The sequence below is a fragment of the Dermochelys coriacea genome, chromosome 21 (assembly GCF_009764565.3).
Source record: "Dermochelys coriacea isolate rDerCor1 chromosome 21, rDerCor1.pri.v4, whole genome shotgun sequence".
NCBI classification, from domain to species: Eukaryota; Metazoa; Chordata; order Testudines; family Dermochelyidae; genus Dermochelys; species Dermochelys coriacea.
In genome coordinates this window covers 2,644,362-2,667,378 of record NC_050088.1, presented here as the reverse complement: position 1 = coordinate 2,667,378, position 23,017 = coordinate 2,644,362, and the positions used below count along the sequence as shown (strand labels likewise).

At 42.9% G+C, this 23,017-nt stretch overlaps 1 protein-coding gene across 1 annotated transcript in view; it reads left to right on the top strand.

The window, feature by feature from the left end:
- The first annotated feature begins 358 nt into the window (after positions 1–358).
- Positions 359–23,017, top strand: part of CTTNBP2NL (CTTNBP2 N-terminal like) — a 190,147-nt gene continuing 167,488 nt past the window's right edge. Inside the window, exons 1-2 of the mRNA XM_043500622.1 lie at positions 359–594; positions 3,977–4,064. The gene's annotated coding sequence lies outside the window, so the exon portion shown is untranslated. The remainder of the gene's footprint in view (positions 595–3,976; positions 4,065–23,017) is intronic.

Below are 23,017 nucleotides of genomic sequence, written 5' to 3'. Positions count from 1 at the left end.
TGGCAGGAGAAATCTGATCACAGAGCTGGAAAAGTTTTGAAATACTTTATCAAAACATCATCATCTTGGCTCCTACAGGAGTACAAGGCTTTCACTGGATCCAGAGCTGAACTCTTTTGAAGTTTTCACCTCCGGGGCTTAATTTTTGAGCTGAAAATTGTCTTTATTGTCTCTTCTTGAGGAGCCATGCAGAGAGTTATATTTTAAGCAAGACATTCCAACGGTTTCATTAGGGAACAGCTGGCTATTATTCTTCTCGTGCTCTTTTTATTTCCTCCATAGACTCAATTTCTCCGTCTTGGCAGTGGAAACTATCTACATTCACCAGGGGCCTGTTTCTCCTGTTCGGCACCAGTGTCAATCAGGAGTGACTCCACTCATGTCAGTGCTGATGTACCACAGGGAGATCAGGTTCAGGCTCAAATACCCCAAGGACCTGATTTTAAACAGGTTCTGTCCAGCTACAACTCCATTTGATCTCCAGAGGGTGTTGCAAATGCTCAACTCCTCGGAAAGCTGGGCCTTAGAGCTTTCATGCACTTCTGAAGAGTGAATCCTGCTGTCAAGGGAGTAATTGAAACCCATTCAGCACAGGTGGGAGACCTGAGGGAATGAATGTCTCATTTAATGCCCCCCAGGGAAATGGCTGAAGGAACGCTTTACCCCCTCAAACACTCCTTCGGAGCTTTGACTTTGTTAGCACATAATACAGGAGAGGTGATATGGAATCTCAGGCTGGATTTTCTAGTTGTTCCCCTTTCTGATGTGCTGGTGCTTGAAATCAGCGCAAAGAGTCATAGGTAAAACAATGTGTAGCTTTTATATAAAAGCCTCTCAGACACAGAGCAACCTACCATCACCTATTCCAGGAAATGTTAACTGGTTTAATAGAAAGCAACACCATGAAACACTTGGATATTATGATGATGGATACTATTAGAAAACTGTAGGAGAGACAGACAAGATGAGGAAGAGCTAGCTGTCGCAGGGGAGTGACTACATTACATGGATCTATACACTGTTGACTAATATATATGTTGGGCTAGTATGTGTATCTATGGTTTATCCACACCATATGTATATTGGTATGGAGTAAGCACAAATAGCATTAAACACAAACATTCTAGTAGTTGTATAGTTTTACTGAGCCTATACTTTTCACATAACCCTGATCTCTTATGCTAAGTATCCCATAATCTCTTGCATTCACTGAAGAAAGTTTTGGGTAAAGCAAATGGGGAAGCTTTCAAGACCAGGACAGATGAGTTCTTTACCATAGCAAGAGGAAGGGAGTTGGTAACAAACCTAGGGGGTACCTCCATGCCCTTTAGTACCTGGAATGCATATGTTCAGAACAAGGAGATAGGGAGTACACCATGGTCCCAGAAAAGCGAGGTAAAAAGCTGATTGGTTCGATGTAGTTTCAGGTGATGCATTTAGTACCTTGTACTTGTAAACAGGGCCGGCTCTACAGTTTTTGCCTCCCCAAGCAGTGAAAAAAAACCTGCTGCTGCGGACAGCAAAAGGGAGAAGCTGCCACCGATTTGCCGCTACGGCCGGCGGAACAGAGGGTGGGGGTGCGGACGACATTCAAGTGTATCTTTCCATTGCCATGGCAGCAACTTAAATATAGAGCAATTGGCTTTGTAATGCATTGTCTTGATGCAGCAAAGAATCTACTGCAGCATTACGGCACAGTAATAGAATGCACTTTAATGGTGAAAAAATATGAGTATGATAGCAAATAAGATTTTATGGATTTATGAAAAAATACATACACGTATCTTGTTGAATATAGTTTTCCATTTGGAAGCTGATTTTAATGTAGATATCCTGATATTATTCTGTTCATAAATGATGCCAGTGGTAAAATCTCTCCTTTTCCTTCCCTGGTATATACAAATGCAAGCCCAATTCTGGAATTTAATACATGGTAATGCTTTGGATTTCAAAAAATAATCAGGCAGCATCAAAAATATGAACATCTGTCATCTACCCTGCCTCTTAAAGGGTATTGTGCCAGGGTGAGAGAGCCACTGTAAAGCTTTCATGTTGAAAGTCAAGAATGGGGATTTATTTGTTTTATGTAAGAATTCATTTCCTCCACTTTCAGTGTAAATTTATTTCTCCGGTGTCTATCTGGCCTTCTTTGATATGTGAAACTGATGTGCTGTTGTACAGGAAATAAGAACATATGTGCCCAATATACATCTTTCATCTCTGATGCACTCAAGTCATTTGCTTGGCTTCAGTGCTTCCCATTATACTATAACTAGCTCAAGGATAGTTCCCTGAGCTGTCCAGGAGGAGTGGGATGAAGGTGCTTGTTGCAAAAGAGGCTTTACTGTTTGGGTGTAAAGGGGGAGGGAATTGGAGATTACACAAAGTAAAATAGCTTATGTCAAGAAAGATCTAGAGCTCTTGATGCTGGAATGTAAGTGCAATGTGGGACCTGATTTCATGTCCATTGGTGACACGCCAGGCAGGGAACCATATCCCTTTGAGCTGTGGCAGTGAGGCTCCAGTCCTGCAAAGAAAACCTCATGTGTGGAGCCCTGTGCTCAGGGAGACCCCCACTAAATTCTCTTGAGAGCACAAGAGTACACCCATGTGGTTCTGTTTGCAGGCATGAGGCCAACCTAACAAGCCAGTGTGACCTCTGCTTTTATTTGTAAATCCAGAGTAAAGCAGTAAAGCCAGAGGAGTTACTCTGGATTTATGCAGTTGAAAATGAAAGAAAATTGAGACCACTGTGTTTCTGTTGGGATCAGATCATGCTTGAATAAAATTCACTAATCACCTACTGTATAACTTGGGGGTTGGCAACCTTTCAGAAGTGGTTTGCTGAGTCTTTATTTATTCACTCTAATTTAAGGTTTTGCGTGCCAGTAATACATTTTAACATTTTTAGAAGGTCTCTTTCTATAAGTCTATAATGTATAATTAAAATTGCATGTATGTAAAGTAAATAAGGTTTTTAAAATGTTTAGGAACCTTCATTTAAAATTAAATTAAAATGCAAAGCCACCCGGACTGGTGGCCAGGACCCGAGCAGTGTGAGTGCCCCTGGAAATCAGCTCGCATGCCACCTTTGGCACACATGCTATAGGTTGCCTACCCCTCGTATAACTCATACCTGGCAGAGATGGCTGAAAGTCAGGGACAGTAACTGAGGCATCAAAATTCATATTTTTGGACAGTTTTTACATTTTGATTTTTTTTTCAAAGCAAAACTTCATCTCTTGTCTTTGCTGAGTTTGGCAAAGCTTCACCACAAGCAGAATTGAACTTTTAACCAGAAAAAAGAGAGGGTTTTTTTTCTTTTAAATGTGTGGAACTATTGTTAGAACTCTTCCTGCACAGAAACCTGGACTAGTTTTAATGAGCTAAAGAGAGAAAAAATGAGAAAGAATGTCTGACCTGTGAATAAACAGACTTATGGAAGATAGAGATAAAATAACCAGTTAGATCCCGTCCAGTCCAGTCCATATTCATGCTCGATAGTTCCCTATAGTCAGTCATAGAAGACATATCTAAACCCAAAAAATATGAAAAGCTAAGCTTTATCAACCAAGGGAAAAAGAAACCTTACATGCTACAATGATGATCCACCATTCATGTGGTCAACAGGAACTCTGCTATATTAGTTGCCATACTGACTTGAGTGGTCATATTGGTGGGATATGAAAGAAACAGGAGTTTTCTCTTTGTAAGCCATGACAAGCAGGCTTCACTCAGCTCCTGAATAATTCAGGATGTGCCTTTGATTAATTTCATGTGAAAACAGAAACAAAGTTTACTGCAACTATAGGCCCTTGAAATGTGGATTGCCAGAGAAAATGTGCAAAGTGCTGTCGTGAGAGGATTAATTACTTTATAAGTTAAATAATGTGTATTTTTGGAGACAAAATGGAATGTCATTTTTTCCCCCAAGACAGGGGAAAGTAACTGTATTCACTTCCCATTAAACCCACAGAGCCCAGTAATAAAGGAGGATGAATTGGGACTGTAATTTCCATCTGACACTCAAATTTATATTCTGAGCAGCTTTTCATCTTCTCCCTGTATGTATTGCTCCAAGCTTTAAAGTTTCTACATCAGTTATATGGCTTTGGGGCAGGAAGGGGGGGAGAAAAAAGCCCTGTTAATTATGATTGTCTGTTACCCTATTGCAAGATCTAAAAGGAGATTGCATGATGGAGGGTGTTTTTTATTATTATTTTCTGTACTGTGCAGGATAATGGCAGAGCCTCAGTGTATCATCTTCCTTTTTTCTTAGAGAGAAAAAAGCTGAAGTCAATTTCAGGAACTGGATAGCACAGGAAACTGCATGCTGCTTTTGAAGCAATGTGCACATCTAGGGCAGTCCCAGCTTGCAAATGCGCCGGAGGAACCACCATGATGGATCAGAATCCAGTGCCAGGGTGAGATTTTCAAAGCTAAGCAAGTGGATGTGGTCACATAGCGAAAACTAATTAGCGTTGAAAATCTCAAGACCAGGGTTTGTCTGGCCTCAGTGGTGGGGTCCAGGTTTGATTGGTTTTGTCATTACATGAACATCTGTCCACTAACAGCTGGGCTGGGAACACTTGGGCTCATTCATATTGCTAAAGACTCATCTCATCTCACCTAGGCCACTCAGTTGCCATCCAAAGACTTCTGTCACCACAGTCTTGGTCAGATTTGAACTCATGATGAGGTTGGAGCCAAATCCTGCAAGCTACTCTTCATTGTCATTCCCGGGTTTCCATGCAACATCATATTGATTTTGGTTGGGTTCAGCACAGGCATGCAGAGAAGCTTCCAGGATTGGAGCCCAAGCAGTAAAAAGCTCCATTGATTTAGAGCTCTTTGTATCTCCTCACCACCAGCCATCCAGTCCCCTCAGCAAACCTGCTTTAATTTTGCCATTGGACTTTCAATGGACACTGCATACACTTGGGATATTCTTTCCAAATTAAAATCCCATTCATTGTGCTATGCCTACAGCCTGCAGAATCCCAGACTGGGGCTGGAGCCAGAGCACTGGACGGGGGAGGAGACTGGCACCTTGCTTGGCTTTTTCTGCAAAGAAACTGAGAATTGTAATGAGCAGTGATGTCTAATATCTTTTCCTTCTTGGGGATGGTTGAGTAAAATATGTCATTTGGTTGGAATAATGTAGAAGAAGATCCATTACTCCCTTAAAAGGTTTTTCAAGAATAATTGGACAGTAGATTTTACCTTAGGTTCCTCGATCAAAACTGCTGATCTCAAAGCTACAGAACTGCAGGTCCTTGGATCAAAGGTCAGGCAAACTGATTTGGAAGCTTTGTAAACTGGCTTTAATCCAAATTTATCCTGTGACAGATTAAAAACAAATTTGGATAAACTCCTCCTCCTCCACCCCCCCCCCCACACCCTTTTAGGCCTTCCATCCTTTAAGACAGAGGCCTTCCATCCTCAAACTGTGGGTCGCAATCCCATTTTAATAGGGTCACCAGGGCTGGCTCAGACTTGCTGGGGCCCAGGGCCAAAGCCAGAGCCCCACCACCCGAGACCGAATCCTGAAGGTTTCAGCCCTGTGTGTTGGGATTCAGGTTACAGGCCCCCTGCCTGGGGCTGAAGCCCTTGGGCTTCAGCTTTGCTCCTCCACCTGGGTCAGTGGGGCTCAGGCAGGCTCAGGCTTCAGTCCCCAGTCCTGGGGTCGTGTAGTACTTTTTATTGTCAGAAGGGGTTGCGGTACAACGAAGTCTGAGAATCCCTGCTTTAGGATCCACACTGAGTGGTCTCAGCAGATCAGACATTTTTTGCTGTCTTGTTCCAAATTCAAACCCTGCGGGAGGGTGAACTCCCCCAGCAGCAAGGGGGAGTTCCATGCCCTGTGACCAAAGGGCATGAGAACTGGTGACAGGAGCATGCTGGAGCCTACTGGAGAGACAGAGGGCATGTCCACACTGCAATAAAAAGTAGACCTACCCAGACAAAATCCCCTTCCAGGGGAGATTTTTGTGGAAATTAACAGCAATTTATTTAGCTTTGGAAGGAGGCAGTGGTTCTCTGCTGAAGCTGTGAATTCTTGGCTGGAATGCATGAAACCCTGTGCAATGTGTAGCCAAAAAAAAAAAAAAGGTTAAAAATAAAGGCCTTCCCCAAGCAGCCAGAAGCCTTGCAGCTGCTGCTAGTTATCCGCCAGTTGGGCTTAATGAGACAGCAAGAGTTCTGTGGAGGAATGTGCAAAAACCTAATTAGCAGTACCTGTTTCCCCAGTATGAGTAAGGTATATCAGTGGTTCTCACCTGGGGGGTACACACACATCTTCCACAGGGCACATCAACTCATCTAGATAGTTGCCTAGTTTTACAACAGGCTACATAAAAAGCACTAGCAAAGTCAGTACAAACTAAAATTTCATGCAGACAATGACTTGTTTATACTGCTCTATATACTATCCACTGAAATACAAGTACAATATTTATATTCCAATTGATTTATTTTATAAGTCTACGGAAAAAAATGAACAAGTCAGCAATTTTTCACTAGTAGTGTGCTGACACACATGTATTTTTATGTCTGATTTTGTAAGCAAGAAGTTTTTAAGTGAAGTGAAACTTGGGGTACACAAAACAAATCTGACTCCTGAAAGGGGTACAGTAGTCTGGAAAGGTTGAGAGCCACAGGGGTATATAAACCAGTGGCAGGATGCATGCTTGAAGGGAAATTACTGGGAGCTGGGTCTATGGTGTAGGTTTCTTGTTGCTTTTTGTTGCAATAAATCCCTCTCCTTTTCTTTTCTTATCAGAATTTGCTGAGGGAAAGGGAGCTTTAATTTTTCTGTTGAGAGAGGGGAGCTTCAGGGAGTCTGAGATTGTCAACTTTTGCTAGCTGTATTTAGGCATATAGGCATAAATTGTAACTGGAGGTTCAGCTGGACTTTGTGCATACACATAATGAGATACAGTCTCTACCCTAAAGATTTTACCATCTAAATGCACAGGACGGTTTAAGGAAAGATTCTTGTCCTCATTTTACAAATGGGGGAACTGAGACTCACCGGGAGTCCACGGCAGAGTTGAGGAATGAGCCTGGGTTATGTGAGTCCTAGTCTGGTGTCTTAACCACAACCCATCCTTCTTTGTAAATCTAATGTATTTTTTCACTTCAATATGCTCTTCTCCCTTTGCCCTTCCTCTGAGTCATTGTTCATCCTGTCTTTCTATTTGATTTTTCTGGTTGTTCTTCCTACATGTAATGTCAACCCATCAGTGTCCTGTGTCAGCTTTTGAACCTGTGATGTTCACGTGGGTTTGAGATTAACCTGGACAAGTTTGCCCATCTCTGAACAAGCTGTGTGCTGTGTTGCCTGGTGGTGAAAATCTCTCTGAGGCATTCTTGGGTGTGGGGGGGAGGGGGTCCCTGCTATCACTAGCTGCAGCATGGACCGGAACAGATCAATTCACGAATATCCCTGGTTTTGCTCACAAGGCAGAATGTTTCCACATTGGCTGTGGAGACCCTGATTCATATGGCAACATTTTGTATTGTATTAATTTCACTGCCACATGAAGGGTAGTCTCAGCCCCCCGTGCCTTCCATTTACTCCAGACTTTGACTTCAGTGTGCTTACATCCCGACCTTAGCGTTAATGTTCGTGCTCATATTTACTGCTTGATTCATCTCCAAAATGTCTGAAGGCTACGACATTTTCATTTTATTGAGAGCGTTTTATTTCCTAAAGGCTATTAAAAAAACAAAACAAAACAAAAAACTGAACCCCACATAGATTCTGGTATCCATTTGGAGTTGACATGCATGCTAATAAAGACATAAGGAAAATAGCTCTCAAAAGGCGAACGAAAGATGGAACCCAGCTGCGAGCCTGAGCCAGAGATTTGCTTAGCTGTCTAACACTATATTCACACTAATCTCTAGCAATTAAAATGTGGTATCTCCTATTTCAAGCTGAGTAATGATAAGAGGTGCCATAAAATTGAATCATATATACCCTAGCTATTCAGAATAGAATCATTTAGGAGCCTTTCATCTTCATAAGTATATTTGTGCATTTTTTTTTTAAAAAAAGTACATCTATTCTCTTTCGTGTTGGGTTATAATTTCTATGCAAATGTGAGAATCTTATAAAATGATTAATCAAATTATCTTCCAAATGACACATTAATATTTTTGTGGAAGGAAGGGTCACTTACTTTCCCCAGTTTTTTAAATTCCTTTTTGAACTATCAAGCCCTTCTGGCACTAGGTGAAGTCCAAAGAGTTCCGGGGATAGATCTTCTGACGCATAAATAAATGGCATTTAGATGTCTAATTCCTAATGAATGCTGGGGTGTTCAAAGGAGCTTAAGTAAGGTAGATGCCTGAATCCCATTGACTTTCAGGGTCTTTTCAAAATCCGAGCCCTATTTGTTCACTAAATATTGCAAATCTCTAAAAATTCTGTAGCCCTTCCTAATGAATCTGAGGAGTTTTGTTGTGGTTTGATTAATGCATTTTCATGTCCTCTTTGAAGTTCCTCCTAAAGATCCACTCCTCCTTCAGTGCCACCAAGAAATCAGTTAATATACATTGAAAAATATCAGAACCAAGCCCCTGATCCTGAAAACTCTTCCACATTTGTTTTTAAGCATGTGAGTGCCTTGAGTTCAATTGGCATTGCCACTATCAGTGTGTTTAAGGTTCCTCTATGCTAAGTCCACTGGCAACAAGTGATACTCATATGCTTAAATATACATACATGAATATAAAATTCTCCCTTCTTTGTTTCCCAGTACATTCTGAATTGTAGGTTGCAAAATTCCTGTACTGGACATGGCCTTGTTTTGTGTCTTGGACATTAACCATGTCAAAGTTCCTTCCCCACTCTGAACTCTAGAGTACAGAAGTGGGGACCTGCATGAAAACCTCCTAAGCTTACTTTTACCAGCTTAGGTTAAAACTTCCCCAAGGTACAAACTATTTTACCTTTTGCCCTTGGACTTTCGCTGCCACCACCAAATGTCTAACCGGTATTATTATTATTATTAGGAAAGAGTCCGTTTGGAAACGTCTTTCCCCCCCAAATCCTCCCAAATCTTACACCTCCTTTCCTGGGGAAGGTTTGATAAAAATCCTCACCAATTTTCATAGGTGACCACAGACCCAAACCCTTGGATCTTAAGAACAATGAAAAAGCATTCAGTTTCTTAAAAGAAGAATTTTAATAGAAGAAAAAATAAAAAGAATCACCTCTGTAAAATCAGGCTGGTAAATACCTTACAGGGTAATTAGATTCAAAACATAGAGCAATGTGTGCACTGTCGGTTCTTATAAATGTTACTTACATATTAAAAAAGCAAGACCTTTCCTCAAGAATATTTATCGAGAAATGGGCTGGAAGATGTACCCTGCTGCTTCAGATAAGCAAGTCATTCTTTCAGTCACACACTGTCAAAGGCATTGTGAAAGGGGAGAAACATTGTTAATTCATTGCCTGAGACCTCACTTTATTAGGAGTTAGAGAATAATAGTTACAGATCAATCATCCAGTCAAAGTTATACTTTGAGAAGTGTGGTATGGATTCTATTAGCCTGTGGCTAAAGAGGAACTTCTTCAATAAGGTATTTTAGTAGATCAATGGTAACTGATAGAAATATAATAGTGATTTAGGAATAGTTACAGAATTCCTTTTTATAATAAGGCCATATGTGTTTGTTCACACCAGTGTCTGCCCATAAATCCAATTTAACAGGTGTGTTAAATTAACTAGCATCAGAAAAGGATTTTTCTAGCTTGTAAATGAGAGAGAATGGAGCAACTGACTCTTGATATTTAGCGTCAAAATAATCATGTTTACTGTGGCTTTAGAACTCTTTGTTTCTTTGTAACAATCACTGCCATAACTTTAGCTTTATGAAGCAGATCAGTTCCTTGCATCTGGATGCTGAGCCATTCTAAAAATCTAGCTGCAGTCGTGGGACTGAGCTATTGAGAATCTGGCCCTGTGCTCTTTGCTGTTTGTGCACACTCAAGGAAAACAGTGTGGCCTACTGGTTAAAGCAGGGGATTGTGAAGTCAGGAGCCAGGGCTGGGTTCTATGCCCAGCTCTGCCAATCTCTCACTTTGAGGAAGTCACTCAATATCTTTCTGCTTCAGTTTACTATTCTGTTAAATGGGTATAATAATACCAGCCTACCTCTGAGAGAGTTGAGGGTTAAACAACTTTGTGATCCTTGAATGACAGGTGGGCAAATGCAAACTATGACTTCATAGCAGTATACTCACTTCGCCAGAGAGTTTATGCAACAGCATTATGCGGTTGTCAAGAAGCGCTGAAGATTTTTGAATGTCTTGCATCTTCCTAACAAAGGGAAACATCTCCTAGAGAGCCACTGGAAATGAGGCAGCGCCTGTTTCCTTCTTAGTGTTGGAGGATTTTAATACAAGACCGCATAAGACACAAGAAGTCCCCAGTAACATTGAATCTTCCCGGTCAATGCAGTGGAAATACAGACAAGAGGGCTCCCTTTAGCATGTACATGCATGGGTGCATGCACGCACACCAACCCTTCAGACCAGGTCACTGTAACAACCCAATGGGTTTCAGCGTTGTCTGTGCCCTTGGGCTGGATGCAACCAAAAGCTCCACTATTAGTGGCTGTGCCAGGCAGATGACCCCTCTAGTAACACAGAATGCTGGTGGCATGCCCAGACTGTCCTTCCAGCACATTGCCATCTTTTGGCACGTGGAAGGAAAAAGCACAGAGGGCAAACAGGAAGGTTTGATGGAGCACTGAGCTGTTTTCTGCCTGCTGCCCAGTAGCATTCACCCCTGGATAAAGCTCTGCTAACACCAGCAGCTTTCAGTTTAAACTCTGCCATTGATGGCAACTTCCCTTGAATCATTCATGAGTGTTATGTTTGGTGTGTGGGTGTGTCTGGTGTTCACCGTTTCAGTAATTTCACAAGCCCTTTCTCATTTGCATCATTCTCTTCTTCAGGGATTTAACTGTATTCTCTTACCATATTCCTTCTTATACCTTACTGATCGAGTTAAAGTAACTATTTTATTAAACTCCAGAATCCTGAATGTATTTGTCTTCCTAACCCATATCCTATTACATGCTCTCAGACCACCCACATACTTTACTGCCTTTACATTTGCCCTGCAATCTTTCGTGCCAGTTGACTTTTCATCTTCAAATCCCTTTTCACATTAAACACAGACCCACATTCTCTGCCCCAATTTTCTTTGAAATCAATCAGAAGTCCATGCCAGAAATGACTGGAGGTGTTCCTCAGAATTTGTAAACAGCATTACGGTCTTGGGGGAAATGTCATAGAACGTTGGTCTGAATTGATTAAGTATTTTCTTAGCTTAGATATATATTTTCCAGCACACACATTGACAACATTTTTACCTCTAATGGAATTTTATCCACTCTTGATCATTGAACATACTTCACGCCCAGAGCATGGCTCACTAAAGCCTCATGTAAAGTTTTGAAAATCAACAGAAGAAAAGGATCTCTGTGGTCTCTCAGACTGGTTTGTCTAAACAGACAGACAAAGCCTCCGTTTTGCTGCCTATTTTATAGGCACACTCATATAGCCAGAGAGAGGAGAACATACGGCCTCTTCCAGGTTTGGCCAGGGTTCACTGGGCTTTGCCTGCCCAGAGCCCACACCTGATCCAGAATCTAAAAAGGATACTTAGCCCTACTTATCTGTCTACCTATGAACTTAAATAGCCCCATTGTTGTTGTGTCTGAGCACATGCCATGAATCTGTGACTATCATCACTACACTCCTGTGGAGTAGAGAAGTATTACCCTCATTTTAAAGATGGGGAACTGAGGCATAAAAAGATTAATGGACTTGGCCAAACTGATGTTTAGAAGTTCAGGAGTATCTGTTTATTTAGTTCCCATTACTTTTTGTTCTCCCTGCTGCTGAATGATTCCATGAGGAAATTGATTCCCACAGCGGTGCTGAGATGAAGCAGGAAGCAGCAGAAATCTCAGGAGAGACGATTCTTACAAGATTCCATAGTCTTCATATTCAAGAAGTGCAGCTTGCTTGGATAAATGTCTGATCTGCTGGACCCTCACCCCAAATGTCTGAGAGAGACCATTGCTGATTACAGGGAGCATCCCGCTGTGGGAAGGGGAATATTGCATAATCTAAACTATCATGCTCAAATGTGCAGATGTATTAAAAAAAACATCTCCACAGTATTCCTCAGCGCCACAGGGCACTCTTCCACAAGCCCTGGAAACCAAAACAGGCAGCACAATGAACCTGGCTATTCAGGAGGGACAGACTCTGCTCTGTCTAGGGAGAAAAGAAAGCTCTTAAGCTGCAGCAGTGTAAACTGGAAGTAACACCACTCCACTCAATGGATTTACATCTGTGTAAAACAACTGAACAAGAGATCAGAGTCAGGCCTCTGTCAATCCTGTGGCAGCCTCCAGAAGAGATGCAAATTTGGGAGGACACCATGCTCCTAATCACATTTATTCTGCCTGGCTGGAGTGGCAGCTGTAGTACATTTCTAGCTAAACAAAAGGGATACTTGGCAGTGCCTGACATTCAATTTGCAGGGCTTAGCGGGGCTGAATGAATTCCCTCCAGTGAACTAAAATCTACTGAGTCTATTTCAACTAGCAAGTCCTGGGAATGGCGCTGTGTGGAGCTGCTCAGGACATAATTTTCTCAAGATTTTGTAAATTCAACTGAGGCTAAAATTTTCATGGATGAAAATGTGTGGAAAACATTTTCCAGCTCAGTTCCTCCTATTGGAACTACCTTTCCAATCTTTTTAGAAACAGCATAATGAAAACAAAACAAAAACTCAGAGGCAAACCATAAAGTATTTTGCTTCTGACAAAACTGATGAACACATGATTTTCCATGAGTTGCACTGTAGGCATGAAATCTTTGTACCTGGCTTTGTGAGGGGACAGATAGTTTGAATCTCTGTTACTTGAGACATTTTAAAACCAAACAGGACAATGCACTGGAGACTAGATCACATGGGGCAATCCTGAACTCGTAGTGGGTTGGGAAAAAATTGCTTGGTTCCATTTAGTTCAATCTCTGAAGCTATGAATCTCTTATTCTAAGAGTTCAAAGCATCAGATGGATCTAGAGAATGCGTTTTCCTACCACAAATACTGTCCCTAATAATAATCTTAAACAGAAGGAGAAAGATAAGAATTACCAGACTGGATCTGAGCATGGAACCATCTAGCCCACCAAATAGTTCACAGGACAGTGCAAGAAACTCTGATGTAGGAGAGAGACCTCCACCCCAAGGATGTCTGATATAAAAGAAGAAGCTCTAAATAATGAACAGTAACAGAAAAAGCCAGCATTTTATTGAAACATTGACAAGAAAGAGAATAATATGCATCCGATGAAGTGAGCTGTAGCTCACGAAAGCTTATGCTCTAATAAATTTGTTAGTCTCTAAGGTGCCACAAGTACTCCTTTTCTTTTTGCGAATACAGACTAACACGGCTGCTACTCTGAAACCAAAGAATAATTGACGTTAGTGGTAGAAAGCACTGCTAGAGAGCACTTCTATTTATGCACAAATAGCAACAGAAGGCAATCAGCAATGATGGGAAACGGTACAGCAAGCACATGACAAACTGAAGAGGGATTTAGTAAAACATGGCCTCTGGGAAAGTTTTCCTGAGTGTTGTGGTCAAACCATTAAAAGTTCCCATCAGATTGTACAGCTACTGTCTTGCTAAGAGTCTTGCAGAGAAGAAAAGAAAGGAAATAAGTCATTTTGTGCTCATTTAATTTTTATTCACTATAAATTGGTGCAGATACCAAAATAGCTCACTTCTCAAGTGATTGTTTAACATTTTTGTACTGTGACAGTTTCTTGGCTGCAACTTGAAACTAGATGAATCTAGAAAGGAGATCTCAGCCATCAAACTCTACCTGAGGCCATGACGTCTTTCCAGCTTTACACTCATGTCAACCGAGGCTTCATTAGTCACTCAGACATTTCCCACAACATGAGCTGTAGCTTTTGTTTGGGTGTAACTTTGAGTGAGGAATGAGAAGAGACAGAAGTAGATATAGATAGCTATAGTAAATGGCTGCCTTTTTCTCAACACCTTTGCTTGTCGAGCAGTATTAAAAACATGAAAAAAATATGAAACAGCTGCTTTTTGTCTTTCAATCTGCTATTTCACAATGGTGTTATTCCAGACACACACACATGGTTTTCGGGATGTGTCCTGACTGTTAACACCAGTAGTTGTTGGTTAAAAACAAAAGGGAGGTGGGGGGGAGGGAAGAGACAGTAAACAGAATGGGAAATGAAAGAAAATTCCCCAGAACAGCAATAATAATTCTGAAAGAGCATGTTCTGAAGGACATTGGCTTTTTCCACTCTAAGGTGTCATTTTTGACAACTCACCTTAGTGAGACTGACTTTGGGGGCTGGAGAGGGAGCTATACTGGGCATCAACATTGTTTCTTTACTTTACTTGGAAAGGGTCAGCATACCAGTGTGGGGAGCTAATTATATAAATCCCAAAGCAGGAAAAGTTTTGACTTTATTTAATAGGAACAAAAGCCTCGTCTGTGTTTAATTAGTCTGCCCTTTGTTTTTGAAAAATCAAGTTGACCTGACTTTGCAGTTAGCCACCAGACTGCTGCTTAACTTTCCAGTTATCTCTCGATAGAAGTCACCTGCTGCTGTGCGTTACAGGAATAGCTAGGTAGTCCAGGTTGCATCCCATAATATAAAGAGGTGTGCCATGCTGCTGAATGGTTTAATTGTGTTCAGATGGAATGCACCTGCAGTTGTGCTCAGCACCCAGGGAGCTGTAGGATGCTGAGCACTTGTGAAAAATCTGATGGCTTATTTAGGTGCCTGAAAAAGAGTTGAGCCCATCTTCAGATCACCTAGCTCCCAGTGTGCATGCTGAACCCTTCTGAAAATTCTGGTCTTCATGCCCTGCAGAATGGCCTGGGAACATCCAGGTAGAACACTGCGCCTGCTTTTTACCCTAACCACAGGACAGTCCATCCTTTCTGCACCAGGAATTTGCTGCGGAATTCAAGGATTCCTAAATCTGTCATAGTGTAAAGGGAATTGAAAGCTAAGGTTTTACTTGCCAAAACCAGAGTTCTGTGGTTCCCCTTTAATAGCAGACATGCTAACTCTACCTAAAACAACATACAGATCTGCGTTCTCTAGATCAGTGTCTGACCTCAGCAAGAGCAGTTTAAATCCAGAGTAATTCCACTTGCTTTCTTGCAATGTGCTTTGAGATGCTCAGAGGGAAGGTTACAGAAATACCAAGTATTATGGAGTACTGGGTACTAGATTTCATATCAACACTATGCAATTTACATGAGTATCGTGATCGAGAACAATGAGGGGCTTGAGTAAGGGAGATGGAGCATTTCCCATTTTCAGCCACTCATTCAAATACAAGTCAGATGGGAAGGACCAGAGTTTATTCCTCTCTGAACAGAGCTGGTCAGAATATTCCGAAAAATGTTGACTGCAAAAGGGACAATTTTTTGGCAAAAACTTTTCTAGTTTTCAACTAACTCCACCTCTGACATGTTCATCAGCCTGAGCGAGGTTGGTACCCTTCACTCTACTTTCTAGCAGACAGTTGTTCACAACACAATGTCCGTCACTTACCACTGTCTCTTTTGCTGGTCATCTCAGCAGAGAAACCAAGGACTGACTAGGTTGCAGAGGCCAAGCTATCTTTTCTCCCGTGGAGTGTGCCTTTTGGGTAGGGTGACCAGATGTCCTGATTTTATAGGGACAGTCCTGATATCTGGGGCTTATTCTTATATAATCGCCAATTATCCCCCACCCCCTGTCCCAATTTTTCACAATTGCTATCTGGTCACCCTACGTTTGGGTCAGGACAGAGGTATATTACACTGCTGGGGCAGTGTGAAGGAACCTTACACTGCTGTTGTCCATATGCTGTAGCTGGTCAATAGATAAACAAAATATGTGGTTATCTGCCTAGAAACTTACGTGAGCAAAAGATTCACTGGAGGGGGGAAAAAGTCAAAGCGAAAAAGAAGAGCATAACTGAGCCCTCTTGGAATTAATGGCAGTGAATGAAATGAGCTTTAGCTGACTTTTTATCATTGCTGAAATATATTTTTAGGGTGCAAACAGCTTTTCTGAAATGACACTGGTAATGCTTAGAGGATGAGTTAGGAGTACATTTAAATGAGTTCATTTTAGATGTAAGTACATGATTCCCAGCTGATCAGTTACCTGCAGTGCTAGACGCTCGACAACATACATTATTCGTGAGCACCTACTGTAGCCTGAAACCAAGCTCCTTCTATAGACAGAGTTCAAAATCAAAACAAGAAGTTTCCCTCACAGCGAGGTGGTGGTGGGTCTTATATACTCCACTGGCCTCTGCTTTGCTGGCCTAATAATGAAGTTCCATCCTGCAGGAATGCTGATGGGAGGGCAGTATGTGCGGGAAGGTAGCTCTGTTTTTGCCCATGCCGTACCCGCTCTAACAATAGCGGGACAGGAGAAGGTTTGCGCCAGTGGTTAGGACTCTGGCTGAGAGACCTGGGTTCTTCTCACAGGCTCACCATGGGACCTTGGACAAGTCACTTAGCCTCTCCGGGCCTCAGTTTCCCCATCTGTACCATGGGGATAAGAGCACTGCCCTGCCTCATAAGGCTGTTGTGAGGATAAACACCTTCAAGATCATGAGGCAGCTGGTACCTAAGGTAGACAGAGGACTTCCCTCTCCAGGATTGTCGATGCCAAATGTTTGCATTTGCTCATCTGGGATTCTCTGCTCCATGCTCCCTGATGGCCCTTTATGTGACCTTTAACCTAACCCCATGCCCACTTTGTGCCACTGTCATCTCCTCCCGCAGGGAAGTGCCATGTTTGTGTTCTAGGACAGAGCCCATTCAGGGTCTCAACTCACTTTACATGTAAGAAAACCAGGGGTTAGAGTGAGAAATTAAACTGTCGCTGATACTTGGATGGGGCTCAATCTGCTCTGGGCCCGAAGTGTCATCTGAGGACCCATGTTAACAACTGAACTTACCATGGTGAGTCCATTTTCCTTGGTAAATGTTCACAGCATTGCTATTGGTAACAGGCTGTGCTGGGATGCACACCAGCCACTGCCTTGGTGCTCTCACAAGTGCATGATGTTCATCATGTAACAGCCCTGTGCATGCGGTAACTTTCCGTGCATCCCTTCATGGACATTCACAGCCCAGAGCGTAACTGGCAGTATAGCAGTGCCATGGAGTCCATATGCATGCAGCATCTTTCTCAAGGCAGCAGCACCATCCAGAACAAGGGGCAACGAGAACGCTAGGAAATGTCTGCACTGAACTCCCCTGATTTGAGGCTACATTGCGAACTCAATCCAGGTCGATCCAAAAAGGGTCACTGAGGTTTATGTTTTCACTGGGCTTCATTTAAAATGGCCTGGGTCTTGAATTGAAATCCAGCAAAATATGCAGCTTCACAATGACTTTTCTCCTGAAACTCGAGTTTGATAGGGGGTGGGGAGTTACTTTCTTTGTTTGGGTTTTCTTAGAAAACTTCAGGTGCTTTCAAATCTTAAATTCCAACAAAGAGGGGTTGGAAAGAGGGAGGCTGTGAACCCATGTGGCTCAAAACCATAGAACAGCATATTTCTCCCTTCTGTGAACAACCCAAACATCTTACTAATTGGGCATATGTATCCACGCTACATGGACACGACTCATACAGTTCACCCCTGCCACCCAGGCAGCAACATTCTGCATGTGGTTGCATCTCTACTCAGCACAAATTAAAAGTTTTCAGGGGAGTGGGCTCCATGCTTGTGATACCATTGACACAAAGGAGGGGCTCAAACCTAGAGTCCTTGTTAAAAGATTGGAAAGCTGTGAGATGAGTCAGGGGAGCCCACAGAACAGAGTCTGTAGAGATCTGCTAGAATAGGGCAGTGAGGGAGAAGGCCAAATCGAATCCTGCCTCACCCCCCCCCACTGTCTTGCCACTAGACTATGTGGGGCTGTGGCCAGCCCTAGAACCCTCTTCTATTAATGAATCTTCAGTCAGCACTTCCTCTCTCGCTGCTATAAACCTGTGTCTCTCCACCCTCAGTTGCTGACTTTCAACAGAATCCTTAAGCAAATAGAACTGAAAAGGCCCTTGTGTTCCTAAATCTGCAGAGAAAATCCATTTCCCTTCGACAGGAAGCCATCTGCATTGCTCTCCCTCTCTGCCTTGAGCTGGGGCTTTGTCAGTGAATTCTCACATGCAAATTAACTGCCCCTTGTTTTCTCTTTGTCCCACAGATCAGCTTAATAATACTGGCGTGCCTCATACAGGGCTCCCGCTCAAATCCTCCTTGTTCGTTTTCATTTTCTGCACTTGGCAAAACTAGACACGATATTTCTGGGACCTCAAAAAAGGGGGTGGGGGGAATTCCCCCTCAATCCCTTCCCTTGTATATTAGCCTGTTTTGTTGTGGGGGTGGGGGTGGTTTTAATCTCTCCTTCTGCTTAGAGAAGAAGAAAATAAAGGACTAATTGCCTGCTCTCCTCAATTGTCTGTCTGGTGTGAGAAGTGGCTGCACGCTCTGTCTCATCTCTTTCTCTCAGAAGCTTTGCGTCTCCCTGAGCTTGACTTTGACGTTCCGTATTGAGCAGCCCCAGGAGCAACACAGACCCCTGAAGGGGAAAGAAACATGCAGACTTAGGAGGAAACTTAGGGGACTACAAATGTGCAACCTGGGTAAAGCACAGCTAACGGGGACACAGATACATGCAATTATCTGAAAGCTGCAATGTGAACAGTAAGGAGAGAGACAAGGAAGAATACAAGAGAGTGGCCCAGGAAAGTATAACTTGGAATAATGATCCCAACTAAACAAAGGATCATTGAGGATGAATGGGCCAAACTTACCTCTGCTGAAAGTCCATTGACTTGGGGTGGACTGTGCCGATTTATATCAAGGGTGAAGGTGGCCCACTAGAAGGGAAAAAAAACTCCCATCTGTTGGGCCATGGAGCAGTTTCCCCAGGAGGAGAGGAGGAACCCCCATCTTTGAGACATTTCAAAATAGGTGCTGCTTACAGCATAATACAAAGGACAATCCTGCACTGACTACCTGGTCCGAGTGGATTAGATAATGACTTAGCAGACATTTTTTCCTGTCCTGGTATCTCTGATTCTATGCAGGACATGTTACAAATGCAAAGGGCAGAATCTGCTTTTAACAACAGTCATGAAAAGCTACATCAGCAATCTGAAAGGAGACCTGGGACTTTTATTTTCACCTATTAGATTTTTCCAGCTATTTAGGAAGAAAGTCAGTACCTTTTTTATTAAGAGGAGGAAGCAGTAGCAGCTTTTATTGATTAGACTGTCTCTTCTGCTTTGTCCAGATCTTTGTGAGACTAGACATGTTCCTTAGTGAGTCTGTAGATACATTACTGTGAAACTTGGGCTCAAAAATTTCCTGGCCTTTACAAGCTAGTTTGAAAACTTTTACAGCTGTCAAGACACTGCAGAGATTTATTTGCATTGTTACTCTATTTATGTTTTGGGGAGGTTTTGGCCTTTCAGATAATTTTTTTTTTTTAAATCTCATCAAAGATCCATTTTTTAATTCTCTTACCTGAACAATGCACTCGGGCTCCTCAAAGTGCGGGAGTAGGATGGATTTTTTTTCTTTATTTAGGTTTCAGAGTAGCAGCCATGTTAGTTCGTATTCGCAAAAAGAAAAGGAGGACTTGTGGCACCTTAGAGACTAGCAAATTTATTTGAGCATAAGCTTTCGTGAGCTACAGCTCACTTCCACTGAATGCATCCGATGAAGTGAGCTGTAGCTCACAAAAGCTTATGCTCAAAAAAATTTGCTAGTCTCTATGGTGCCACAAGTACTCCTTTTCTTTTCTTTATTTAGTTTCCCAACATGAAGCATTAAGTATCCTGCCCAAGACCCCCAAATGGCATGGAAGGGACATTGCCCATACTGTTGTGTTTCGCAGCAGAGAGTCAGGTGCAGGTTTCTGACAGAGAATTAGAATTGAATTTCACTCCCTATTTCGCTCTTAGGCAACCATTCCTCACTTGCATGAGTGCTCCTACTGCATTCATCCTGCCTTTTTCTGTTACTTCTGTTCTGAGATCTTGATATTCTCTTACCTTAAGCTTTTCACCAGGGTCCCCTGAGGCTTATTTCAGAAACTCTCAATGGGTAACAGCTATATATGTCCTTCCGATTCTATCCAAACATGCCCAGATAGCTCCTGAAAACATCTTTGAGAGCTCTGTGCACTTAAATCTGTTCCTACTGAAGGCAACGGAAGCCAGTTAAAGCACCAAGTGTCAAATTCATTCTAGTACACTAATATATCCCTATTGCTACGTGGGAACATGCTTCATTCTGTGTTGCACCCAAACTGCTGCAGCCATGCAAGTAACTCAGCCATTGATTCCCAAGGGTGAGGAGCTGCATAGCCTTTGAAGCTGAAGCAGAACTCTTGACATTTTGAAGATGCTGAATGCTTTCAATCAGATGCCGTCTTGTGATTCGGTTCTTCCCGGGAAGCTGCTATGGCTGATAGGAGCTGTAAACAGAAAGATGGTTGCATGAGTGGAGGAGGCAGTCATTCAGGCTGACCAAGCAGCAAACTAACATGACCGGGAAATGATTTTATTACTGGCTCAACACGTTTGGTTCATTTGCCTTTGTTCGATCATTATAAAAAGTTGGTGTTGTAAACAGAAGACACAGCTTGCCTGACTCTGATCTCACTTCACTTCAGAGGAGATGCTCCTGATTTGCACAGCTGTAGGTGAGCCAAGAAGGAAGCCCTGAGCACTCCATTTATCCATAGGAACATTACAAGCCAGGGAGTTTCCCCTCCACTGCTTTGCCATCAACGGGCCTCCTCCCGCTAAGCAACGAAAAGGTGTTTTGTCAATCAAAACAGAAAGTTGCCCTGGAGTGAACCCCTCTAGGGGCAGGAGCAGCATTTAGTCTCCCTGCCCCGTTCAGACCTCAGCTTCTCTGTGAAGATTGCAAAGAAGAGGATCAAATGGTCCTCATTGTGGTGGTGTTCTGTAGCATTGTTCTCTGCCTGAGTTTTATTTTAAGACCGGCTGCCAAATAATTGTGCTCTCATGTTGCATACACTTTTGACAAGCCAAGTGGTTTTAATTAGTCCCCGCAGCCCCCAGCACAACACATCCTGTCCTTCTGGCAGCGACAAATGGATACATGCCCACTGCAAGGGGCAGCAGGTATTAACAAGTAGTGAGACATGTGATGCTGCTGTGGCCACGCTGTCGGGTCTCCCTGCAGCAGAAAGGGGTTTTTTCAGTCTTTAAGCAGGCTGCCCATTTGATCCCATTCGGACTGGCACCTAGGCTTCAGTAGTACAGTCCAGCTGGCTTGTGAACGGGCACAAAGCCACTGGAGCAGATGGATGCGGCTGAAGCTGCCCAGCGGACCATGTGTAGAGGCTCAGATGTGCAGAGCAAGGCCAGGGGCATGGAGAGGGCCAGCCTTCTCCAAGGCAGCCACGGTAACTCTGCAAGCACGTGGCTGGGGGAGCAACTTCCAAAAGTGGCTAGTGTCAGGTCTGTATGCTGTACGACAGTAGGAACCTGAGGAAACCACCTGGGCACAGCTGGGTTCCAAATAAGTGTGTTCACTAACAATATATAAATGTACTAGGCCTAGCTAGATAGGTTACGTTTGGGTGGGTTCTGCCACAGGCATCAGGGAGGCCAGTTTTCACACTGTTTGAAGAAATATTACCCAATTCCTATTCACTGCACTGCCTGATCTTACCTCCAACTCCTCCCTGCATGTTGACCCCATTCCCGTTATCTCTTATGCACACCTGGCCATTCAATCAACTCCCCTGCCGCTCCTGTCTCTACCCTTTGACTTCTTGCTCAGACCCTTTGCTCAGCTCCCTGCAGTTCCAGGGAAAGGACTTGCCTCTCGTTCTCTTTCATGAGACCAGAGCTCTGTGACCTGCACTGGCTTCCAATAAGCTTCCAGGTAGAATTCAAGATGTTTGGTTTTAACTGATGAAACTCTAACTGGTTTGGAAGCTGGTTCCCTGGGAAATGGCCTGTCTCCCTGAGAGATACCGCCACAGTCCAGAGCAACGGGGGCACTGAAGCGGGAAATCTCTCCAAATAAATGAAAAGGAGATGCTGGCAGGACATTCTCTGAGACAGGATTCTCCGTTCTGGAATTTGCTCCCCTCCCCTTGGTTTGCCACAGCCTGGATTTGCTGTCTTTGTGGGCATGCTACAAAGCTCACCGCTTTTCTCTCTCCTGGTGAGGAAGGGGTTGACTGAGGTGGGATGTGTGTATGGGCAGTGCTGTGTGTATGCTGTGAACTTTGAGTGAAGGGCTAGGTGCTCAGAGTGCCAGATGGGTTGCTAGTTATATTAGAAATGTGATGAAGAAATGAAGAAATAACATTAAAATATCTGATTCTTTCAGACCTTCCGCTCTACCGATGAGTTTCTTCCCCAATTTTAATATGGCCTTTAAAGCTTTCCTCCTTGCAGCTGAATCTGTTCAGTGTTTTGTGACACTCTGCATTTCTCTGGCATGTACCATTATAATGCAAAATGTGCCATGTATTCTGCCACAGCTGTGCCAGTATAGATACGTAGTTATATTCTCACTGCCATTAGGAAGGAGCTGGAGAAGGAATTTGTGGTGTTGTAAGTTTATCAATACCTCAAAATGTTTTTCATTTTCATCTTAAATTTTGTACTAAAATGGCAGGATAGTTTCTCCAGCCCATGAAAAATTGTTTCCATTTCAAAGGAGGCAAATTCCTGCCTGGAGCAAATCCACAGCTGCCTAGTGAGGGGAGAAAGCCCTTGTTAAACCTTATGGGGGTTGATAATTGCTTGAAATGACCACTTTTTTGATGTAGGTCAAATTCTCATTCTTAAGACACAGTTTCAGAGCTTGAATCCTGTGTCCTTCCAGGTGCATGTTGAATCTCTGCTACCTA